The sequence below is a fragment of the Primulina eburnea genome, chromosome 5 (genome assembly GCF_022965805.1).
Source record: "Primulina eburnea isolate SZY01 chromosome 5, ASM2296580v1, whole genome shotgun sequence".
NCBI classification, from domain to species: domain Eukaryota; kingdom Viridiplantae; phylum Streptophyta; class Magnoliopsida; order Lamiales; family Gesneriaceae; genus Primulina; species Primulina eburnea.
The window spans coordinates 10,630,991-10,654,511 of record NC_133105.1 but is presented as its reverse complement, the minus strand read 5'-3'; the positions used below and the strand labels follow the sequence as shown (position 1 = coordinate 10,654,511).

The window sequence follows — 23,521 nt, the reverse complement described above, 5'->3', positions numbered from 1 at the left end:
ATTTAATAAAAACATTTTCTATTTTTTTTCAGTCATCGGTCTCCGTTCCTCTATCGCAACTCGAATAACCCTTAAAAATACATATTAATGCAACCATGAAGAAAAGTATATTTTAAATGTGTCAACATGAACAACATAATTAATTTATGCAATTACAACAATTAATTGAAATACAAAAGGAATTTAGTAACTCGTATGCATGTGGTTCGCGTAGACCTTCAAATTTTCGGGATGTTACAAGTTTTGTGCATGTATAGCCATAAAAACGAAAATATAAAAAGTGTATCATGTTTTTCAGGCAATTATGTATCAAACACATAATATGGTGTGAAAGATGAGAAAATGAGATTAAGGCGTGCCTTTGTGTATATTACGCATGAAAAACGGCTTCTGATGCGAGGACTTCGATGTGGAGAAGAACCTATGCTGAATTTTCTTCAAAACTGTGGCTTTCTTCTCAACTTTCACGTGTGGTGTGCGTGCCTTGGGTGCTAGGAAAGTTCTAGTGAAATTTAGGGTGTGGGGCGTGAGGCTTTTAGGGTTTTGGGGAGGGCTCCTTGGCTTTTATTTTAATTAAAACACATAGTGCAAGCTTAAGCCCATTAACATGCATACTAGGCCTATTAGGCCCAATAGTCCATATTTAAACTATTTTGTTTAGAAAAAAAGTTTGTGAAAATATTAGCCGAGTTCTCAAAAAGTCTATATTTTGATCGAAAATCGAAAATCGGTATAAAATATGACTCGTCGTGTGAAAACACCCCAAAAGTTGTCATTTTCGAAAATATCATTTAAACTATACCATACATTAAACAATTTAAAATAATTATTTAATAAAAATATTTTTACCTCATATGGCCCCTGGTTTACGTTTCTCAATCAAATCTCGAATAACATTTAAAACACAATTTTATACATTCTAGTTGAAAATCATATTTTAAACATGTAAGCATGCATACCATATTTAATACATATTTACTAGATGCAATTAAAATACATAAGAATAATGACAATATTGCATGCACGTGGTTCACGTGGACCTTCAAATTTTCAGGACGTTACATCCCTCATTAATTAAAAAAATTCAAAAAAATATTTTCTGATGTGGAAGATCAGTATAGGCTGCAACCACATAGCATACTCAGAATTTTAAGAAATTTTAAACCAAGACTCTGATATCATTTTTTGGTCCTATGTACGGCAACTTGAGATAATAAATATAAAATAAAAAATAAATTGGACACCGAGATTTACGTGGAAAACCCCTAAAAATTATTAAGGTAAAAACCACGAGCAAGACGAAAAGAATTCCACTGTAATATTTTATAGTGTACAACTCAGACACTGTATTTTCAAAGAGAACACACACTCTATTCATGTAAGAGAATAAAACATCTGAAAAATATTATAGAACTAAGCACTCAAACATTATAAGATGAGAGAAAATTCGAAGAATGGATGCTTTCAGAATGAGAGGGGGAGCTCTATTTATACAGTCTCTTGTCCGTGTGAAGATGCGTATAAAACATGTCGTCTGAAAATTCCGTCAAATTTACCAACCTCAACATTAAATGATGTCTCCTCATTTAATGCAATTTGCCAACATTATTTGACTAGATATTTTGCCGACCCACCGCCACCATATCTTCCGACGGGGACATGATCGAGCTGCTGAACACTCCCATCAACTTTCTATAACGTGAACGATAGATTTTTTTTCTATTGGTGGGTTACATCAGAGAGAAGGTGACGGAAGAGATGTAGGAGAAGAGGTGCTTTGGATTTATATGAAGAAGCTGAGGGTACATTCGTCATTTGATAATATATTTTTTTTATTATTTCTCTTAATTTTTTTTTGGGAAATTGGGTCCCGGGGACGTTATTTATGTGCAAGGTGTTTTGGAACTGTCGTGTGGGTCCTACTTGTTTCGGCTTTTTTATGACACGTCACGCACTGAAGCTGAGGAATTCAGATATCATTGATAACAAAAACTTGTGCGAGACGATCTCACGGATCGTATTTGTGAGACAGATCTCTTATTTGGGTCATCCATTAAAAAATATTATTTTTTATGCTAAGAATATTACTTTTTATTGTGAATATGGTAGGATTTACCCGTCTCACAGATTATGATCCGTGAGACGGTCTCACATGAGACCCACTCATAATTGATTCATCCGAGGGTAATTTAGGCTAAAACTTTCATTTAATTTTTTGGTTAGAAATATTTATTAAAAGTTTTTTAGTTTTATTTTTATTTTATGAGTCAATCCCTATATCAAGTTTTCATATTAAGAGCTCCCCATCATCCGAGAGATACAAGGCATGATTGATGCAAAATGGATCTTCACCATTAAGTATAAAGTAAATGGGAGCATTGAGAGATACAAGGCAATATTGATGGCTAAAAGATTTATTCAAACCTTTGGCATAGTCTATCAAGAAACTTTTTCTTTTGTAGCCAAACTAAACAATGTAAGAGTTTTATTATCATTATTTATTAATCTTGATTGGCCATTGCATGTGAAGAATGTGTTCTTGAATGGACCTCAATGAAGAGGTGTATATGGATTTTCCTCTTGGATTTGAAGAAAAATATGGAATTAACCTAGTGTGAAGACTAAAGAAAACTCTATATGAACTCGAACAATCTCATTGGATGTGGTTTTGAGAGGTTTACTAGATCCATCAAAAGTTTTGCATATATTTAAGCAAAAATCTGATCATACTCTATTTTTAAGATATTCCAATGATGAAAGAATCACTATGTTTTAATAGTCTACGTAGATGTCATCATTGTTACTGGAGATTATCTTGAAGAGGCAAATGAATTTAAGAAGTTTTGGGCCACTGAGTTTGAAATCAAAGACCTTGGGAAACTTAGATATTTCTTAGGGATGGAAGTAGCGCGAAAAAACTAGGAATCACCATATCCCAAAGGAAATACACTCTAGATCTGCTAAAAGATATAGGCATGTTGGGTTGCAAGCCAACTTGAGTTACCTAAGGTGCAGAATTTGAAACTTGGACCAGGAGATGATAAGAGTAAAGTTGATCGAGAAAGATGTCAATGGCTGGTTGGAAAACTAATTTATTTATCTAACACTAGGTGTGACATTACCTTTGTTGTGACTTGTGAATGTGGTTAACCAATTCATGCACTCTCCATGCAGCAAACACTTGGAGGCAGTACGAAAAATTCTAAGGTATCTCAAAGACACACCTAGAAAAGGTCTCTTCTTTGGAAAAAATGAACCATAATGAATAGAAGTTTACACAGATGTTTTTTTGGTATGGTCAGTGGATGGATAGAAGATCCACTACAAGTTATGGTACATCTGTTTGGAGTAATCTTCTGACATGGAAAAATAAAAAACTATCAATAGTGACTCGGAGTCGTACAAAGGTTGAATTGAGGGTTGTTGCTCAATGATCATGTAAAGGCATATGATTAAAATGTACTTGAATAATTGAGAATACTCAACAAGGAACGTATGAGGTTTTATTGTGACAACAAAGTAGATGTAAATATCGCCTGCAGTCCCTTTCACCACGATAGAACAAATCATGTTGAGGTCGATAGGCATTTCATCAAAGAAAACGTAGAAGATAAGAGTGTGCGCATAACTTATATTCCTTCACGACAGCAAATGGCAAACATCTTGCAAAGTGCATGTCGAAAACAATATTTGAACAATTGATTAACTGGCTAGGAATGATAAATATTCATTCACTGACTTGAGAAGAGTGTTGGAGACGTGAATATCACATTAAATCTTGAGTATTCATATCTTATAATTTATTATATAAGATTAGAAGATAACATATCTAGTTCAATGACAATACTTAAAATAGGGATATCAGATTATTAGTCCTAGCTTTTCTTCTATTTATATATTGTACTAGACTAGTTAATAAAGCATACGAGAAACAATATTTCTCTTCTTTCTCTCGTTATTTATATTTTTAGCAAACCATTAAAGAACAACTTCACGAAACAAAATAATCCATGAAAATACAAATAAAGATGCAAACGAAGTGCATTGGTAAATAATGATGCAAACTTTCACTTCTTAAACTTTAATCTAGGCTAATTTACAAGTCATGAATTGCAGCCTCTCCACTGAAAATCATCACTCACTAACACGATGAATAGCGAAAGTTGTGGTCATGGGTAAGGGTTGATGAAAAAGGAAAAGATAGATCGTAAAAGGATTTCTTTTCCTCATTGAGTGCTCAGGATTTCATTATCTGCTGAATATCAGCAAGTCCAGCTGCTACCTCTTCACGAATGAGCTTATCTTGCCTCTTCAAAGAAACAGCCTCCTGGTATGCAACTTCAATTTTACTGCTTAAAAACATAACAAAATTCAAGAATTTGGAGAAGTATAATGGAATTGACAACCCGAAATTATTGGGGTGCAAAATGTAGATGGGAGAAAAAAACGAAGAAAATGAAAATGTCTCTTTATGCATTTGGAAAAGAATGTGGTAGTTAAAAATACCTTTTTTACTTTTATCCAGTTGGAACCTTCTCTTCTCCCTCATTCGTTTACCAGAAAAGAGGATAAAATATTTAAGCAACACTTCAGAAAATATCAATCACTCAAAAGACTATTGCAGATACTAATTCAGTCAATCTCCTCTCATGTGTTCGATACAATCTTTGTTAAACTCCTTTCCAGCAGCCACATCATAAAACAAGAACAGAAAAATCAGCTCACGCTAACAATTTAATAAATAGTCATCAACCAAGAAATAAAAATTCGAGTATAATCATGTAATTAAATAACGCAAAACATCAACAAGAAGCAGTCAGCTCCCAAGAGACTTCCAACCAACCAACACCCCCTTCCCCCAAATGTTTGGTTGCACTTACTCATAAACTCTGATGCGCCTCTCCACTATCAATGTAGATAATAATGGATAGAAATTAGGGTATTCCACGGTCGACAATTGGACACATTTAAGTTTGATGAAGATTACTTCAGGGTAACACAAGAAGTGGAAACATAATGCTTGAAACTTTAAAATGGGGGTCAACAGAAAATGTCACGACCAAGCATACTAGTGATATTGACCGCTTTGGCGGCATACAGACCACACGGCTTTCAAACACATCACTAGGGGTTGTCACATGCTCACTTAAATAACCAACATCTCTCTTGTGTTTTGCCGCTGCAGGATTGCGCATAAGCGTGCTCCTTCACCTCTTTTTGACATCTTTGCTGAGGTTTGCCCCACCTTCGCAAGAACATGCTAACCATTCTGATATCATTTGTCAGACCAAACTCACTGGTGATATTGCCCGCTTTAGCCTAAGGGTTCGCAGCTTAGAAACTCATCACTAAGGTTGCCATACTCGTTTTTGCTCACTTTTTCTTACGTTATGATATATGTCTCTATTTGATTGTGGTGATTTATGTTGTCAAATTTTACTCTTGATATGCTATCTTTGTTATTTTTTAAATTTTAATTTTTTTCCTATGTGGCAACTATGCATTGACTACATGGCTTCGATATGACGCTCATGTTTGCAATGTCACGTTAGTACTTTCGATGAAAAATGACAAAAATCGAAAAATGCATGACTGAGACTAAAATTGGACGACATAGAGGACTGAAATCAAAAATAAACAAACATATAAGACCAAAATAAAAAGAAGAAGAAAATATACAAATCCATTTTGGTCTAACTTTGGTATTAACAGGCAGGGATGAAAAATGTGTCAGCTCCCCGCCAAATTTCCAAATTTCTACAATCATTTTTAATAACAAATAAAACTAAAAGTGAAACAAAGCCATTAATTTACCATGAATTTGGCTACACATATTTCTTCATTGGTGGTAGGAATAGATGTGATCTTATTTTTGGGATTTTCATAGTTTCTTAGCTCCCCAATTGCAGTGGAAAAGAAGCACCCTGAAACAACAAAACTATAACGATTAAATAGGCGCAACGATTGAGTTAATGTTTTTGTGGTGGACTGTATTTAGCGGGAATGATTAGATAGCATGTGGGAACGAAGCAAGAGATTTCCCACAAGCTCCCTTGAGCAAATCGGCATCATCAGAAAATGAAACGTATTCATCAGCAGTGATTCCTCAGTAGAGAGAAACCTTAGCCTTTTGGTCCTGCCATCATACAAACTTAAATGAAACCTAAAGTAATTGATAATGTATTCGGTATTTGTTGGTGGTTTCAATTACTCACAGTAGCCACAAATAACGTATAAGTTAACTTGTCGAAAACTATGAATGCGAAACTTCCTTCGAGGTGGCCAACAACGTGGCTCGGAGGGTAAGGTGCTCAATCACGAAGTGCTTTGTATGCTTCAATCACCAAAAACACTTCATTTGCAGATTTTCCAAGCCTATACTGTTGCCTTCAGACTCCCCAAGTTGTTGAGTGTGTTGAATATTAAAGACAGATAAACCAACAATTTGGTGAAAACAATGATACGTTTATTTGAGTAGAACATGGCTATAAATAGCCTTACAAGAAAACAGAAAACCAGTACTAAGCAAGCTTAGTCAACAACTTAGTCAACAACTAGAAGAGAAAATGGTGGAAACAACCTATCCTAACAAACTACAGAGGAATAGGTATTTTATTTGACTTAATCAACTGAACAATCCCTCCCTTGAACTATTAGTTCAATATTGAAACAGAACATATTCCCAACTTCTCACGAATCCTTTGGAAGTCTTCTAATTTGAGAGGCTTAGTCATTGAGTCTACAAGCTGATCCCTTGTGCCAATCCAAACCAACTGAACAGCTCATTCTTTTGTAAGATCCCTAAGGAAATGAAACCTTACTCGTATGTGTTTGGATCGACCATGTAGCATTGTATTTTTAGACAACTTTATAGTAGGATGTGTTGTCACACATTAATACCATACCATCATCTTGCACATGACCAATTTCTTTAGAACTCTTCTCATCCAAATGGCTTGGCAAGCACACGTAGCAGCAGCCACAAATTCAGCCTCGGTAGTTGATAGGGTAACAATGGGCTGCTTCCTTGAAGACCATGCTACGGCTCCTCCACACATCATAAACACATATCCTGAAGTACTCTTATTGTCCACTATATCTCCAGCATAGTCACTATCAGTGAATGCCACTAAGTCACTAGTTCTTCCCCTTCTATAGAACACACCATGATCCACAGTGCCTTTTAAATACCTAATGGTCCTTTTTGTTATAGCGAACTGTAGTTGTGTAGGTCTTGCCATGAAGCGACTGATGAGACTCACAGCGAACATAAGATCAGGTCGAGTAGCTGTCAAGTACATTAAGCTTCCTACCATCTGTTTGTATTGAGTTGCATCTATCAAAGTCCCATCTTCATCTTTATCAACCTTCTGCCTTGGAACAATTGGATTTCGGACAGAATTGTTCTCCTCCATACCAAATCGACTCAACACTTCAGCTGTATATTTTCTTTGACATATAAAAATGCCATTAGACTGTTGTAGGACCTCAATTCCAAGAAAGAATCTCATCTTTCCTAAATCAGTCATATCAAACTCCCTTTTCATAGAGCTTTTGAAATCACACGCCATTTCTTTATCATTGCTAGTGAACAACAGGTCATCAACATAGATGCTAACAATAAGAATGTTTACCTCCTTTTTTCTTGACAAAGAGTGTATGTTCACTTGGATTCCTGTCAAAGCCTTCGTTGATAAAATAGGACGCAATTCGACTAAACCAAGCTCTAGGTGCTTGTTTTAGACCGTAGAGAGCCTTTTGTAATCTATATACCATGTGCTCACTCCCTTTCTTCTCATATCCTTTTGGTTGTTCTACAAAAATAGCTTCCTGCAATTCCCCGTGCAAGAATGCAGATTTTACATCTAATTGATATATCTTCCAACCTCTGTGTGCTTGCCGAAGCTATGATCATCCTTACGGTGCCCATCCTGGCCACATGAGAATATACCTCTGTGTAGTCAATTCCATATTGTTGAGTGTAGCCTTTCACCACTAGTTTGGCTTTGTACTTGTCCACGTCTCCATGTTCATTTAGTTTGGTTTTATAAACCCATTTCACTCCTAATTTATTAGCTCCAATAGGTAGTTCAACTAGCTCCCATGTTTGGTTTTTTTCAATGGACTTGATTTCCTCATCCATGGCCAGCTTCCATTTCTTGCTTCTAACTGCTTCTTCAAAATTTGTAGGATCAGATGACGCCATAAGTGCCAAGGCTGCTTCATCTTCTTCAGATATGCCTTCTCCAGCTGTATAATCTGACATCCAAATTGGAGGATGTCTGTGTCTGCCCTCCCTAGCTATTGGTCCTTCTTCAGTCGCTGGTGAAGTATCAGCTGGTACCAAATCTTCTTCATCTTCTGATGAGCTTCCAGCTCCATCAACACTTTGTTCTGCAACATCCCCACATACGATCTTCATCAAAGACTACATCAGGGCTCACAATAATTTTCTTGGCAGTTGGATCAAACATTCTATAGCCTTTCGTTTCATCACTAACTCCAAGTAATACACAACTTAAACTTTTATTGTCAAGCTTGATTCTCCTAGCATCTGGTATATGGACATGTCCCATGCAACCGAACACTCGAAAATGCTCCACTGATAGCTTTTTCTTGCTCCATGCTTCCTCTGGGTCATGTCTTTTACAAGCAATGGTGGGTGATCGATTTAAGTAATGATTTATCCATCGAACAGCTTTTGGCCAAAAAGTTTTGGGCACTTGTCTCTCTGATAGTATGGCTCTTACCTAATTCAACACAGTGCGATTCTTGCGTTCGACCACTCCGTTTTGTTGTGGAGTGTAAGCTGTTGTCAATTGCCTTTTTACCCCATGTTGCTTACAAAAATCATTGAATTCTGTAGAATTAAACTCTTTTCCTCTATCTGTTCTCAAAAACTTGATAGGCATTCCGGTTTCCTTTTCAACTAGCATTTTGAAACATTTGAACAGATAGAAAGCCTCTGATTTTTCTACCAAAAAATAGATCCAAGCTTTACTTGAAAAATCATCAATAAGACATAGTAAATACCTCTTATGGTTGTTTGATGCTGGAGAGATAGGGCCACAGAGGTCTGCATAAACTAGCTGTAATCTCTCATTTGCTCTCCAATGACTCCTTTTGGGATAGGAACACGATGTTGTTTTCCTTTCAAACAAGCATCACAAGTGATATTGGAAACTATGATTTTTGGCAATCCACTCACCATCTGGTTGGAATGTAGAGATTGAAGTCCTTTGTAACTGAGATGTCCATAACGATGATGCCGAAGCTGAGACTAATCTTTAGTATTGATGATCAGACATCTGTCCTCAGAGACTTTTCCAGAAGTTTCATTTAACAGAACAAACATTCTGTTTATGCTAATGAAGCATTCTACTATTGTGCCTCTCTGGGATAGGTAATGTTGCATGTACCATCTTTGAATATTACCGTCAATCCCTTCTCTTGAAGTTGCCCAACACTTAAGAGGTTATTCTTGAGATCAGGTACATAGTATACATCACCAATGACATAGTTAATTCCTTTCAATTTCAATTTGATAACTCGTTTCCAAGAACTTTCATGCTGGTGTTGTTACCAAGCTTAACAGTATGGCAAAAAGTGGTATCCAAGCTGGAAAACATACCTTCATTAGCACACATATGGTTTGAACAACCAGAGTTTATGAACCACGCATCACTTCTCTTGGCTTCATGTAAGTCTACATAAGCCATCAATAATAATTCATCTTCCTCTTCTATTTCTGCATAATGCGCCTTCTTGTTCAATTCTGGGCATTCATACTAGAAATGACCCAAGTTGTGACATTTATAGCATTTAACAGCCGCTTTGTTAAACTGCATCCTTCCTCTTCCTCGACCCCTGCCACTGGAAGGTGCCCTTCCTCTGCTTCTCGACCCAGACCAGTCTTCTACCTTCAGAACTTGATCCTCATTCTCGTTGTTCAACCGTCGAAACTTTTGCTCATGTACCACCAATGAACTTTGTAATTCATCGATGGATATGTTGTCAGTATCTTTGGCTTCCTCGATAGACACCACAACATAGGTAAACTTCTTAGTGAGGGTCCGTAGAATCTTCTCCACGATCTTTGAGTCGGGCATTTCTTCTCCATTGCTACGCATTTTGTTAGAGACAGTCATGACTCTTGCAAAATAATCTGTGATTGTTTCATCTCTTTTCATAGCCAGAACTTCGAATTCTCTTCTGAGGGAGTTGAGAAGAGATTTCTTCACCTTGGGATTGCCTCAAAGCTTGAGCTTCATGGAATCCCAAATAATCTTGGATGTACGATGGTCCAAGATTTGTTCAAAGACAGTGTGATCCAAAGCCTCGAAGAGATAGTGTTTGACCTTGTGATCATTGATTCTAGCCTCCGCAAGTTGCCTCTACTGAGATTCAGTTAATTGAACTCTTGGTTTAGGTTCGTTGAACCCTTTCTCCACCAAGATCCATAAATCCTTGGCTCTGAGCAAATTTTCCATCAGCTCACTCCAATGATCATAATAACCATGAAAATGAGGAATTGTTGTCAAAGTCTTGTCGTCTCTCATTCTCTCCATGATCACTCAAATCCTACTGCACAACAGATTAAACAACCTGTAAAGCTCTGATACCAATTGTTGAATATTAAAACAGATAAACTAACAATTTGGTGAAAACAATGATACGTTTATTTGAGTAGAACATGGCTATAAATAGCCTTACAAGAAAATAGAAAACCAGTACTAAGCAAGCTTAGTCAACAACTAGAAGAGAAAATGGTGGAAACAACCTATCCTAACAAACTACAGAGGAATACATATTTTATTTGACTTAATCAACTTAACAGAGTGAGCTTCAAATAAGCAGAATTTTTCATCCTTAATGGCGAAATATCTGCCATTTTCGATCAAAGTTTCATGATGGATAAATACTTGCGTAAATTCAAAGTTTTATACTTATCTATTCACTTATATAAATTATGAGAAAGGTGAAGTTTGATTAGCAATGAGAGCCTTCATGATAGATAAATACTCAATCTACATCCAAAGTTTTGAACTTATTGCTTCACTTAGATAAACTACGAGAAAGGTAAAGTTTGATCACCAATGTTTAAGTCTTATTCCCTTTTCTAGTTTTCAGCCACAAATTCAACAAGACAACGTTTTCACCTTAAAACTAAGTTAAATTTTAGGGATATTCCAAAATAAATCTTTGAAGATGATAGCTTGGTCAAAATTTGGTTTAAGTGTAATAAATTGTGTTTCTTCCTTTACGTTAGTTTAATTTTCACCAAACCATTGACATGCCACTTAATATCGCTACAACGACAACATACATTGAAAACATCTCTCGCCGAAATTCGTAAATCAGATGATCTGGGTGAAAAGACAAATTTATTATAATAAAATAAAATTTTTGATCCTTCAATCATAGACTAAAAATCTACATAGACCAGCTTGTGGAATCATAGATGAAAAGCTGAATTCCTTGCGAAATTCCCATACAAAGTGAAATTGGACTCCATTGTTATCACTTTGTATGCTAGACCACTACTACTATTTCCCATACAAAGTGAAATTAGGCTCCAATGTATTTCGTCCTGGAATGAAAGGCTGGATTCTTTGCGATGTGCAATGCACTTTGACTGTCACAAAACTAAGGAATATTCTCTTGTTTGTGCCCGATCTTCTCTAATAACCTTTTATTCCATATAACCTCCTTGCAAGATTGAGTTCCTACCATGTATTCTGCATCCATTGTAGATAATTCCACAAATTTTTGCAGTTTTGAAACACAGCTTACAGCTCTCCCTGCAAGTGTAAAACATATAACCAGTAGTAGTCTCTTATCAGGATCACCTATATAATCTGAATCGAAATAGATCCTGATTGTAAAATTTGATCCTCAATAACATAATGCAGCATTTGTGGTACCCTTAATGTATCTAAGGATTCTCTTGACAGTGCTCAAATGTTCTCATCTAGGATTCGCCATTTACCGACTAACTGCTCCCACTGTTTGAGCAATGTCTGTTCTTGTACAGATCATGGCGAATATCAAAATTTCCATTGCTGATGCATATGGTACTCGAGACTTCTCCATCCTCTCTACTTCAGTGCTAGGATGCATCTCGAAGGATAACTTGAAGTTAACAGGAAGAGGGGTCGATATTGGCTTACTATCTTGCATGTTGAAGCGTTGCAAGATTTTCTTCAAATAAGTTTTTTAGGAAAGCCAAATATTTCTGTTTCACCTATCTCGGTGAATTTACATCCCTAGAATCTTGTTTGCTAATTCAAGTCCTTCATATCAAATTCTCTAGCCAACTGTGCCTCAATCCTTGGACCCGATCTTTGTTGGGGCTTGCTACCAACATATCGTCCATATACAACAGCAAAATGATACAATCATCACTTGACCTCTTGAAATATGTACAAGGGTTTGCGCTCAATCTATTGTATCCAAGGCTCATGATATAGAAATCAAATCTCTTGTACCAACACCTTGGCACATGTTTGAGACCGTACAGAGATTTGTCCGACCTACAAACCAAGTTCTCTTTGCCTTTTTCCGCAAAACCTTCTGGCAGGAGCATATAGATATCTTCTTCAAGATCTCCATGAAGAAATGTATTTTTCACATCTAGCTATTCTAGATGTAGGTCAAACACTGCACACAGTGCCAACATTACTCTGACTGTTGTGAGCCGAACCACATGAGAAAATATCTCATTGAAGTCAATGCTTTCTTTCTGAGCATACCCTTTTACTAGCAATCTAGCACGATACCGCTCCACTTGGTTATTGCCATCATGCTTGATCTTACAGACCCATTTGTTATCAATGGCTTTCCTCTCTCGTGGTAGTGTAACAAAATCCCAAGTTTATTCTTGTCTAATGGCTCCAGTTCTTTTTGCATTGCTATCATCCACAAGGATAGATCTGAGCTTTGAGTAGCCTCATGGAAACTCGAGGGCTCATCATCCTCTAATAATAAACAATATGCAATATTGATTGCAGTGACATAATCTGAAAGACAACTTGGTGGTCTTCTGTCTCGAGTTGACTGCCTTACATTGGAAATATTGGACTCAACATGTTCTTGTTGTTCGTGTTCTGGTATTGCTTCACAAGAAATTTGACCTTCGTCAATCTTATTTTCCACCTAAAATATAGTAGTTTCTGAATTCATTGTGCCTTTGTCTCCCTTTACTTTATCTTCCTCGAAGATAACATTCCTGTTGATGACAAGCTTGTGAACAGTAGGATCCCATAAGCGAAACCCCTTAACTCCATCAGCATAACATAAAAAGATACATTTTCTGGATTTCGAATCCAACTTCGATCTGTCTTGTTCATTGTACAGAACGTACACATGACTTCCAAATGTATGCAAATGAGAATAATATGTCGGCTTCTCACTCCACATCTCTATCGGAGTCTTCAGATCAATCGCCACTGATGGAGAATGACTGATAATATAAGCTGTTTTGACTGTTTCCGCCCAAAATGATTTGCCTAGACCCGTAGCACAATTCTCACAAAAGGGTAATGACACTATTGTAAGTCCTGGCAGCAGTTTTCGTTCTGAGAGAATTTTCAACCATCATTCTGACATATGCCTGGGCTTTCTATGCCATAGCATTGTTAATTCAACTCCAGAATCAATTGATGCAACAGCTAGTTCTGCCTCTTTGTCTGTTTCTCCCAAAAATACATATAGATTTGCAGCAAATTTTTCCGCCTTCATAACCACAAGTGCATCCTCCACAATTTTCATGATCTTTTTCTCGATATAGGTTTTGCACCCGATGTCATCCAATTTCCCCAAGGATGAAAGATTTTTCTTCAGTCCTTTCACATATCGTACCTCCTGTATGGTGTGAATGGTGCCATCAAATATTTTTATTTTGATAGTACTGACCACAACGATTTCCAATGCATGATCATTTTCATGAAAACAGATCCTCCTGAGACTGGTTCATAATGATCAAACCATTCTCTTCGAGACGTCATGTACCACGTCGCTCCTGAATTGATAATCCATATGTCAAAATTTGTGCCTGCCTTCTGCAAGTGTTGCTGCTTCGCTGAATAATATTTCATCACTGCCTGAAGTACTGTCCACATTTCCTTGAGAATTTTTTTCGATACTCGTACACTTTTTCTTGAAGTGCCTTTTACCACCACATTTAAAGAAGTAAATATATTTTTTTCTTACTTCTCGAGTTTGATCTACCTCGACTTTGGCTCCCACTAGAGTCACGGTTCAAAAATCTTCATCTTATCATCGGTAATGCCTTTGCCATCTTCGATGTTACCAACCTATTTTCCTTATTCTTACGTCGGCTTTCATTTGCGAGAACCGCAGTTAAGACACCGTCAAATTTTAGAAAGCTCATAAGAATATTGTTGGTTATATTGATGATAAGTTGATCATATAAATCTGGTAGACTTTGAAGTAGAAGTTCCGCACGTTCATTTTCATCTATTTTATGCCCAATAGAAGTGAGTTGGACAAATAGAATATTTAGTGTGTTGATATGGTCGATCATCGATGAGGATTCCGCCACCCGAAAAGTATAAAGCCTTCTCTTTAGGAAAATCATGTTATGTAGCAACTTGACATCGTAAATCTTTATCAGAGTATCTCGGATAAATTTTGATGTTTTTATATCAGAGATACTTGTTAATATTTAATCTGTTATAGCCAAGTGTAGATTGACAACAACATTATCATTCATCTCATCCCACTTTCCATCGTCCGTAATTTCCATCGGTCAATCTCCAATAGCTGCCAAGCAATACTCCTTTTCTTAAAACTGCTTGTATCTTTATTTTCCACAACATAAAATTTCTTCCATTGAACTTTGTTATCTCGTACATGCCCGTCATTATGTTTACAACAATTTAGTAGAGTGGACAAAATAATCCCGTGAAACGTCTACTACTTGTTTTTCTTTAAATATCCTAGAAATTTTTTTTCCTTCCTATGCTACTCTCGGCTGCATATACATATATAAATATTATTTTGACGCCATTTAAAATAAAACTTACCAAGTAAATACTTCAAAAGTCATAAGTAAGCATTCAAAACATAAAATCGTAAATCGTCAACCAAACATAACTTAGTATTTTTCAAAATATAGCATAAACTCTTTAATCCTCTCAAAAGCTCTCAAAAAAATATAAAAGTCGAGAAATCTTTAAAGTAAACATAAAGCATAGCAAAAGTGCGGAAAAACTAGCGATTGTTCTCGGGTCATGTGCACATTCAGTCCAGCTAGTTCAACCCATCAAGATCTCCATCAACATCATGCTCACCTGCATCGATTATAACTAGTGAGTATATTTACTCAGCAAACCATAATCTTGATAACGAGTAATACATATACATTTACATACAACAGTGAAAATAATTTTACTTAAAATAGCTTTTCATAAACATATATTTTAAAAATTTCATCATAAACATGTCCTTTTTTATCATATACTTTTTCATATCATCATATACGTATACATATCCCCTTTTTCATTGAATTCAGATCTTTGATTTTTACTTTCATATCAGCTAAAGGTGGATGGATCCATCTACATATAACCATGGTACCAGACGGCAGGGACATCAGCGAAACTCTCACCCGTCAATTGAGCCTTAGCCTTACATATATATCATCATATCAATGTATCATCATATCATCGTATTAGTCACAATTAATTCACCCCCTTCAACTTATCGTATTTCCATCACTTATAAAAATTCATACATATACATATCATTTTCCTTTCGAAACAAATCATGCAACACATCTTTTAGCATTAACGTTTCACCATAAAATTTCATAAAAATTTGAAATAAAAATTTTAACACGTATTCAGGGCACTGCCAGGACGTCTAACATTTTTCAGGTGTAAAATTATTGTTTTGTCCTTGAAACCCTAACTTTCCATATTTGTCCTTAGACCTCTAAACGACGACCCAAATCATTCCAAACTTAACATATAACCTTAAAATACACCCATAAATATTTCTTGGACGTAAACTTAAGCCCCCCAACTAATTTCCCAATTCATATTTAAAGTTTAGACGTAAGCCCGGTTTTAACCCGAATAGACTCGAAACTTAACCAAAACTTACCAAATTTGAATCATAGCTTATTGACACATAATCATACCATATACAACCCAAATCAAGCCAATTATAACCCTTAAACAAGCCTTATTCCTTGCTGGAATTTTTTGCACTTAATATCCTAAACCCTAGCTTGCTTGACCCTTAAGCCCTTTCATCCCTAGCCCTTGGCCGCCCCAACCAGCCCCTACCACACCTTCTTAATACCATGATCGAAGCCTTAGAACTCTACTGGACCAGCCTCTACAGTCCATGCAAGGCCAACCCCCCCAAACCCACGACTTCAAGCCATGCACGACCCCTCACTACAACAAAAACGCCAAACGACAACGGATAAAATCCGTTGTCGTAGGCCATTTAAAACTGTTGTAACTGAGGGTGTTGTTGAAAGTGTCTTCAACGACAACGGTTTTAAACCGTTGTCTTTTCTATCAACGACAACGGTTTTGCAACGGTGTTAAACCGTTGTAATTTCTACCAACGACAACGGTTTTGCAAGGGTTTTAAACCGTTGTTTTTAATCGTTGTCGTAGCTATTTTAAAACTGTTGTTAAATTCAGTGTTGTTAAATGGTCCGCTCAAAGACAACGGTTTTTGACTGTTGTCGTAGCTACAATTTGCGACGGTTTTTAAAATCGTCGCAAAATAAAAAGTGTTGTCGAAACTACAATTTGCGACGGTTTTGACAACTGTCGCAAAAGATATTTGCGACGGTCTGTATATAACAACCGTCGCTACTTAGCGACAGTTCAAAATCCCGTCGCTAAATTTAGCAACGGTTTAATTTTTATCGTCGCTACATTTAGCGACGGTATTCATGTGCAAAACAGTCTCTATTTAGCAACGGTTTATTGATTCCGTCGCTAATATTTTAGGTAAAATAAAAAAAATTAATAATTTAATAAATCTGTGTTTTCAATTGATACAATCGTGTAAGAGATCAAAAATTTAAAAGTCATGAAGTGATAAAATCGTGTAAGAGATAAAAATTTTAATCGTTTTGAAGTGGTAAAAAAATCGTGTAAGAGATAAAAATTTTAAGTGTTGTAAAGTGGTAAAATCGTGTAAGAGATAAAAAATTTAAGTGTTGTGAAGTTGTAAAATCGTGAAAAGACAAAAATTTAAGTGTTGTGAAGTTGTAAAATCGTGTAAATGAGAAAAATTTTAATTGTTGTGAAGTATAGTGGAAGAAATTGAAGCAAATTTGCATGTATTTATAGAGAGAGGTGAAAGAAAATGGGGGGAAGTTTAGGCGGGAAGGAATTTTTTTGAAAATGGCAACGGTTTTAGTTAAACCGTCGCGAAATTATAAATCGGCGACGGTTATTTCTAAACTGTCGCTAAATGTTGCGACGGTTTTTATTTAACGGTCGCCAACTTTAGCAACGGGTTTGGCAAATCCGTCGCTATGTTTAAACATGCGACAGTTTTTATTAACTGTCGCTAAATTTAGCGACGGTGTAGATTAAACCGTCGCAAAATTCTAAATCGGAGATAGTTTAAGTAAAACCGTCGCTACATTTAGCAACGGTTAAAGAAAAAACCGTCGCTAAATAGTTGTCGAATGTCTCAAAAATACACTTATACAAATGTCGTTTATCATTTTTCTTGTGGTGAGTATCCAAAACTGTTGTCTTTAATAATTTTTTTCATTAGGTAAAATTTTATAATAATTAAACCAAAAATAACAATCGAAAACAAAATATTTACCATGTTAAATCCGTGACTATGTTATGTTCAAAATCCATCTTCCAAAATATGCCAACGATAAACAAAAATTTTACAAATTTAAATTTAGTATTGCAATTGACCTTGATACATGTTCGTCATCAACGTGGCAATGTGGAAGTAGAGTCCCACAATATCAACATTTTCCAAACAAAAAATACGCATATACTGCAATCTTTTGTCATCATCGGCCTCGATCTCCTCAAACTCATCAACATTTATGCATCAAAACCTTCCCCTGCCATTTCATCCTTGGCATATAATCCACACATAGAAAGCCCATTAAAAACCCATTTTCGTACTTACAGAGTTGGATTCCAAAATGGCGATTCCTTATCCAGCAACATTCATGGTTACTCGTACCTTGTGTTTACTATTTTCCGGTTCATCTTTTTACCTTATGTTTTAACCAAGAACCCTTATATTACATTAAATTCCCAAATTCAAATAAATTTATTATTATCTCAATTGTTCTCCACGCTACAAATAAATATAGATCATATCATAGTAAGGTTATGATTTAACACGAGTAGTTTAGCCCGTCATTCAGGCTATTCTCTTGAAATATAAAAATAAAACAGTAAAAAAAACAAAATAAATAAAAAAAACTTACAAAGTTGTATTCAAAACTTGAAGCTTTTATTTAATTCGTAAGAAGGGTTGTTTACAGAGAGGAAATAGAGGGGAGCAAACTTGACCGTTGTAACGTCCCGAAAATCAGACTACGTATAAGCCATGTATAATTATTGTTATTTAAATTAAAATGATTTTTATGCATGAGAGTTTAAATTCATTCTTTTAAATTTATTGAGTCATGATTATTTATTTTTAAAAAAAAATAGATGTTTAGTTTTATCTTTTCAGGACAAATACGCGAGGCCGGACCGGAGTTTGGAGATTAATATAAGATTAATAATAAGAAAAATATTCCTAAATTTAAATTAAGTCAATGAATAATTTAATTTACAGAAAAAGAATGTTTTAGGATTTATTAAATTAATTGGAGTCAAGTTAGTAAATAAATTCTATTAGGTTCAATATTTAATTAAAGCTTAAATTAAAATATATAAACAAACGGGGGATGAATTAATCTAAGTATAATATATATTCAAGAAATTAATTATAGCATTTAAATATTTAAATTTGAAATCATGCAATACCATGCAAGAGTTTATTCTAAATTCTCTAAAGTGTATAATGGGTATTTAAAATCTTAAGAATTTAAAATGCAAGGTTTCAATAATAATACATCATACAAATTAGTAATAATGTTGGGACAACATTTAAAATATTTCAAAGGTTTAATAAATTTCCATTCAAACCATCCTCAATGACCCTTAAGGTGGATTTAATTCCTCATAGTTAAATCACTAATTAATAGTAATTCAAATACTATGATACACATCATTCCTCCTCAACTTATTACATGGTAATTAAATGAAAATATACAGCAGGTTGAAGAAAAGAATCGGCCAACTCAAGGAGAGGAAGAAACAATTTGATAACCATTCACCTCCTTGACTAGTAACCCCCAACTTAATGTGTATTATAGCCCCTTTAACACCTCCTTTATCATACACCTTCACCCCTAACATCATATACACCCATATGCTCGAAAACATCAGTAAGAACAGCAGCCTAAGTCGTGAGAATAGCAGCAAATCAGTAGGAGAACAAGAGGAGAAATCCAACTCGGTTCCGCCTCTCGTCTTCGTCGTATTGATTTGTTTTGTGTCAAAACAAATTCAAGGCATGTATATGTTGTTTCTTTTCTCTTCAATCAAGTCCTATAGTGTAGTGCCCAAATTCAGTACACGTATAACCCATGCATTTACTTAACTATTAGATCATCTATTTATTTTAAATGAGTTTTAGCCATGCATAATTTATTTAAATGCATTATTTTAATAATAGCCATGTTTATGTAATGCACGTTAAAATGTTCTTTCAAGTTTCATATTTCAGGCGGTTATTCGAAGCGGGATCGAGGAAAAGACCGGTGACGATTTTGGCAATTTAAAATGCGGTATTTGGTTTAAGTTGGGAATGGGGCAATTTAAATGATTTATTTAGTTTTAGCATGTTTAAGCCTAAATCATTTTTGTTAGTAATTTTAAGAGTTTAAAACTTTTAAAATTACTCACTTGTGTGTTTTAATAAATGTAGTGATGCTAGTATTTTGGTGTATTTTAGTGGGGTGTTAGCATGTTATTTAAGGAGTTATCAAGTTATTTGGTATTTTAATTAACATTTTTAATTAGCATGTTATTAGCATTTTAATTGAGTGAATAAACAATTTTTATCCTTAATTAACTCTAAACTCACGCTCACACACAATAACACGCACACACGTTTACACGACTCACACACACACACAACTTCACAATTTTATTTTTCAAGCTTTTGAGAGAAGGTTAGGGTTCTTTGCATAGGAGAGCAGCCGCCCCTCCCCTTCAATTTCCAGCAGATTTTTTCGTGTGAGTTCTTCAGAAATTTTAGCGCCACAATCGCCCCGGATCAACCTCGCTTCCATCTCCGCTTCGGTGACGCCGTTTCGGTAACGTTTATTATCAAAAGGCATGTATATTCTGTTCTTTCTGCATCGATCTTGTCATAGTATGCGTTGTGTTATTTTATGCGTGAAAATTCGTGTGTGACGTTCGTCGTTTGAGCGAAAAATGATTTGAATGCGTTTGAAACACTTTTTAGATCTGAAATCTCGTAACTCACTGTTCTGTTGAAAACTGCGATTTTTCTGTCGAGATTTTGAGAAAACTTTCAACTACAAAATTGTAGAACTTTTCGATACCTTCGATTTGATATAAAATTTGAGATTTTTGGATGAAAATTGAGTGAGTTATGATGTTTTTCGTGGGACTGCTCAAACTGCGTTTTCAGAAAAGTTACGATATTGATGTAATCTTGAAGTTTCAGTGTTGCAGGCTTCGTTGGAGATCGACGGGCGATTGTTGCTGCGTACGGGTATGTTAGTAATGATGTTAAGAGTGTTTTTGAGGTTTCGTTTCATGTCGATAGGCACTCGAATTATTTAGAAGTCGTAGGAAACGGTTTGATGTCTTTTGTCGGATTTTGGGTCGTAGGTGTCGTAGAGCAAACGCTGTTGCTTTGGAACGTTTGTACAACTTGGATTGATGTTATGGAATGATAGGATGGGTCTCGAGGTGTCGGTGCATGGTCCGTATAATCAAGTCTAGAAGGATAAACATTGAGTGTTCAGAATTTTCGTAAGTTTGCGATCACAGTGGGTACACGGACCCGTACCCGGACCCTGACACGGGGTCCGTGCCTTTGTTTTCCTTCAGTGTCTTTTTCCAGCATCTACACGGACCCCTACACGGATGAGGGCACGGGGTCCGTGCCTTTGAGTCTCACTTAGTGTATTCTTCCAGTACCTGCACGGACCCTCACCCGGACCCTGACACGGGGTCCGTGCCTTTGCTTTCCTTCGGTGTCAATTTCTAGAGCCTACACGGACCCCTACACGGATGTAGGTACGGGGTCCGTGTCCTTCATTTTTGGGGAAAAATAATTTAGTATGCTTTGAGGTTAGACGTCATGGGTTAGTACAATGATTTATAAAGTCGAGTCATGGGAATTGTAGAACGTCCTAAGGAATTGAATGAACTCGTAAGTGAGCATGATTACCTACGTCTAAGTATGCAAGCTAAGCATGTCAATTCATGATCAGTATGTGCAGCAACGGCCCCGATCGAAGTCCAAGAATCCCTCAACGCCAAGAAAGTATGTATGACGTGCAAAGAAAATATGTTTAAGTTTTTGAGGTATGCTAATTGACTTGTGACCAAATTATGAATGGGTTTGGAAGTCGGTGAACGTGGCCGAGGACCTCTCCGCCCCGTTAAATTATGAACGGGTTAGATCGTGGTTGGAAAGCGTTAAATTATGAACGGGGACCAACCAGCCCGTTAAATTATGAACGGGGATCTCATGTATGCGACAGTGGATACGTCCCTGTCAGCCCAGTATTGTGGTGTGTCTGATCAGGCGTTTATTATGTATGGGTCACTTGCTTTGAAACATCCTCTATGCAAAATGAAGTCATGTATGTTTTAGTATGCTCAAGTATGCAGTTATGATCATGAAAGTTTCACGTTATGGCACGTCTATATATGTATGCAATTTCAAGTTATTATGCAAGCTCAAGTTTCAAATTATGTACGTTCTATTTTTAAGATGCATGCGATTTTATTATATAGTACTCGTTATCCCAGTTTATACGTGTTGAGTCTTTAGACTCACTAGACTTGATCGATGCAGGTGACTATGTTGATGAGGAGACGAGAGGTGGTGACCAAGGGGCAGGCTTGGACTGAGTGGGAGGCTAGACCCGAGGACCGCCTACGTTATTTTAAGATTTTAAGCATGAAAACATTTATACTCTGATTTTATGTTTTGGATGTGAGACAGCTTTTCTTTTAGCAAATTTTAATTGTGATGGTTGATTTTAAAGATATTTTATGAATGATGGGTGACGACCGTGTGGATGTTTTTATTTAAGAAAATTTTTAATTTTTCCGCAAATTTGAAGTATGAGAAGTACGGTTCGTTACATATAGATATTTTAAAATCATTATATATGCATGCTTCAAGCAATAAACCGAAATGGACAGCAACATTCCAAGCAATAAGTTGTACAGAATTTTCGGCTCCCTTGTTTTCCACTTCACGGTTTGCTGATCTTTGTTGCTTACAGGAGGTTGCTCGATTCCAGGCACTAAAGTCTGCTTCTAGGCATAATTTAGAGTGTGTTAGGGTGTTATTGGTCCATTGGTTTACATCCATACACCCACAAATAATGAAATGACAGCAACTTTTCCAAAAATGCAGAATTGAACCACGTTTTGTTATTCTTAGTTGATTAAGGAGTGAGTTCGAATTATGGCTGTTCAAAGGACCGTAGCCATGGTTAGAACCCTCCCTTAACATGTTCAAGGGGTGACCAAATCGGTATTTACAAGCTTGGTTCAAGGAGCCATCAGATTTTTACATCAACAATGCAAGAGTCATTCGGTTTTTTTTTTCCTTTTCAAATTCTGTGTGAGGGTGATTTCGGTTTTTGTGTGTTGGATGAATTGTGGTTCGCTCATAGCCTGTGGCCATGGTTCATAAAACTCTCCATCATGTCTAAATTGAGTCATGGTCACTCAAATGGCCATTGGAACGATACAAGACAACAAAACAATGCAATACATCACACTATACAGAAATTGGCTCTCTCGGTTTTGGAGCTGTGATGTCCTAGGTATTGGCTCGGTTTGTGGTTGGCTTTTAGCCCTTAGCCATGGTCCAAGCCATGCCTTAGGATGTTGGTAAGAGTCCTTGGGCAGAGGTTTAAGCCCATAGTCATTTATTTCAGGATTTTTACCACAAACAAGTAAACTGCTACTGCTGCGTTTTTCCAGCAGCTGTGACCTTCGGTTGTGGTACTTGTTTGAGTTCTTGGTTGGCTTTTACCCATGGCCTTGGACTGGACAATACCTTAATGAGTTAGGAAAGTCATGTTTTTGGCCGTTCGTGATTTGGTCGAGTTGAGAGGTCGTACGAGAATTTACGGTGAAAGGTGCCAAAATGAATCTCCAAAGAGCGTTTTATATTTTTGGACTCCTTTCACCTATTTTCGTGTTTTACA

The 23,521-nt window shown here is 36.2% G+C and overlaps 1 long non-coding RNA gene across 1 annotated transcript; it reads right to left on the bottom strand.

The window, feature by feature from the left end:
- Window positions 1-4,214: 4,214 nt before the first annotated feature.
- LOC140831746 (uncharacterized) lies at window positions 4,215-5,032 on the bottom strand. The gene is made up of 2 exons (XR_012117924.1): window positions 4,507-5,032; window positions 4,215-4,349 (listed from the first exon to the last, which is right to left on the bottom strand). It is a non-coding gene; the product is annotated as an uncharacterized lncRNA (long non-coding RNA).
- Between the last annotated feature and the right edge of the window lie 18,489 nt (window positions 5,033-23,521).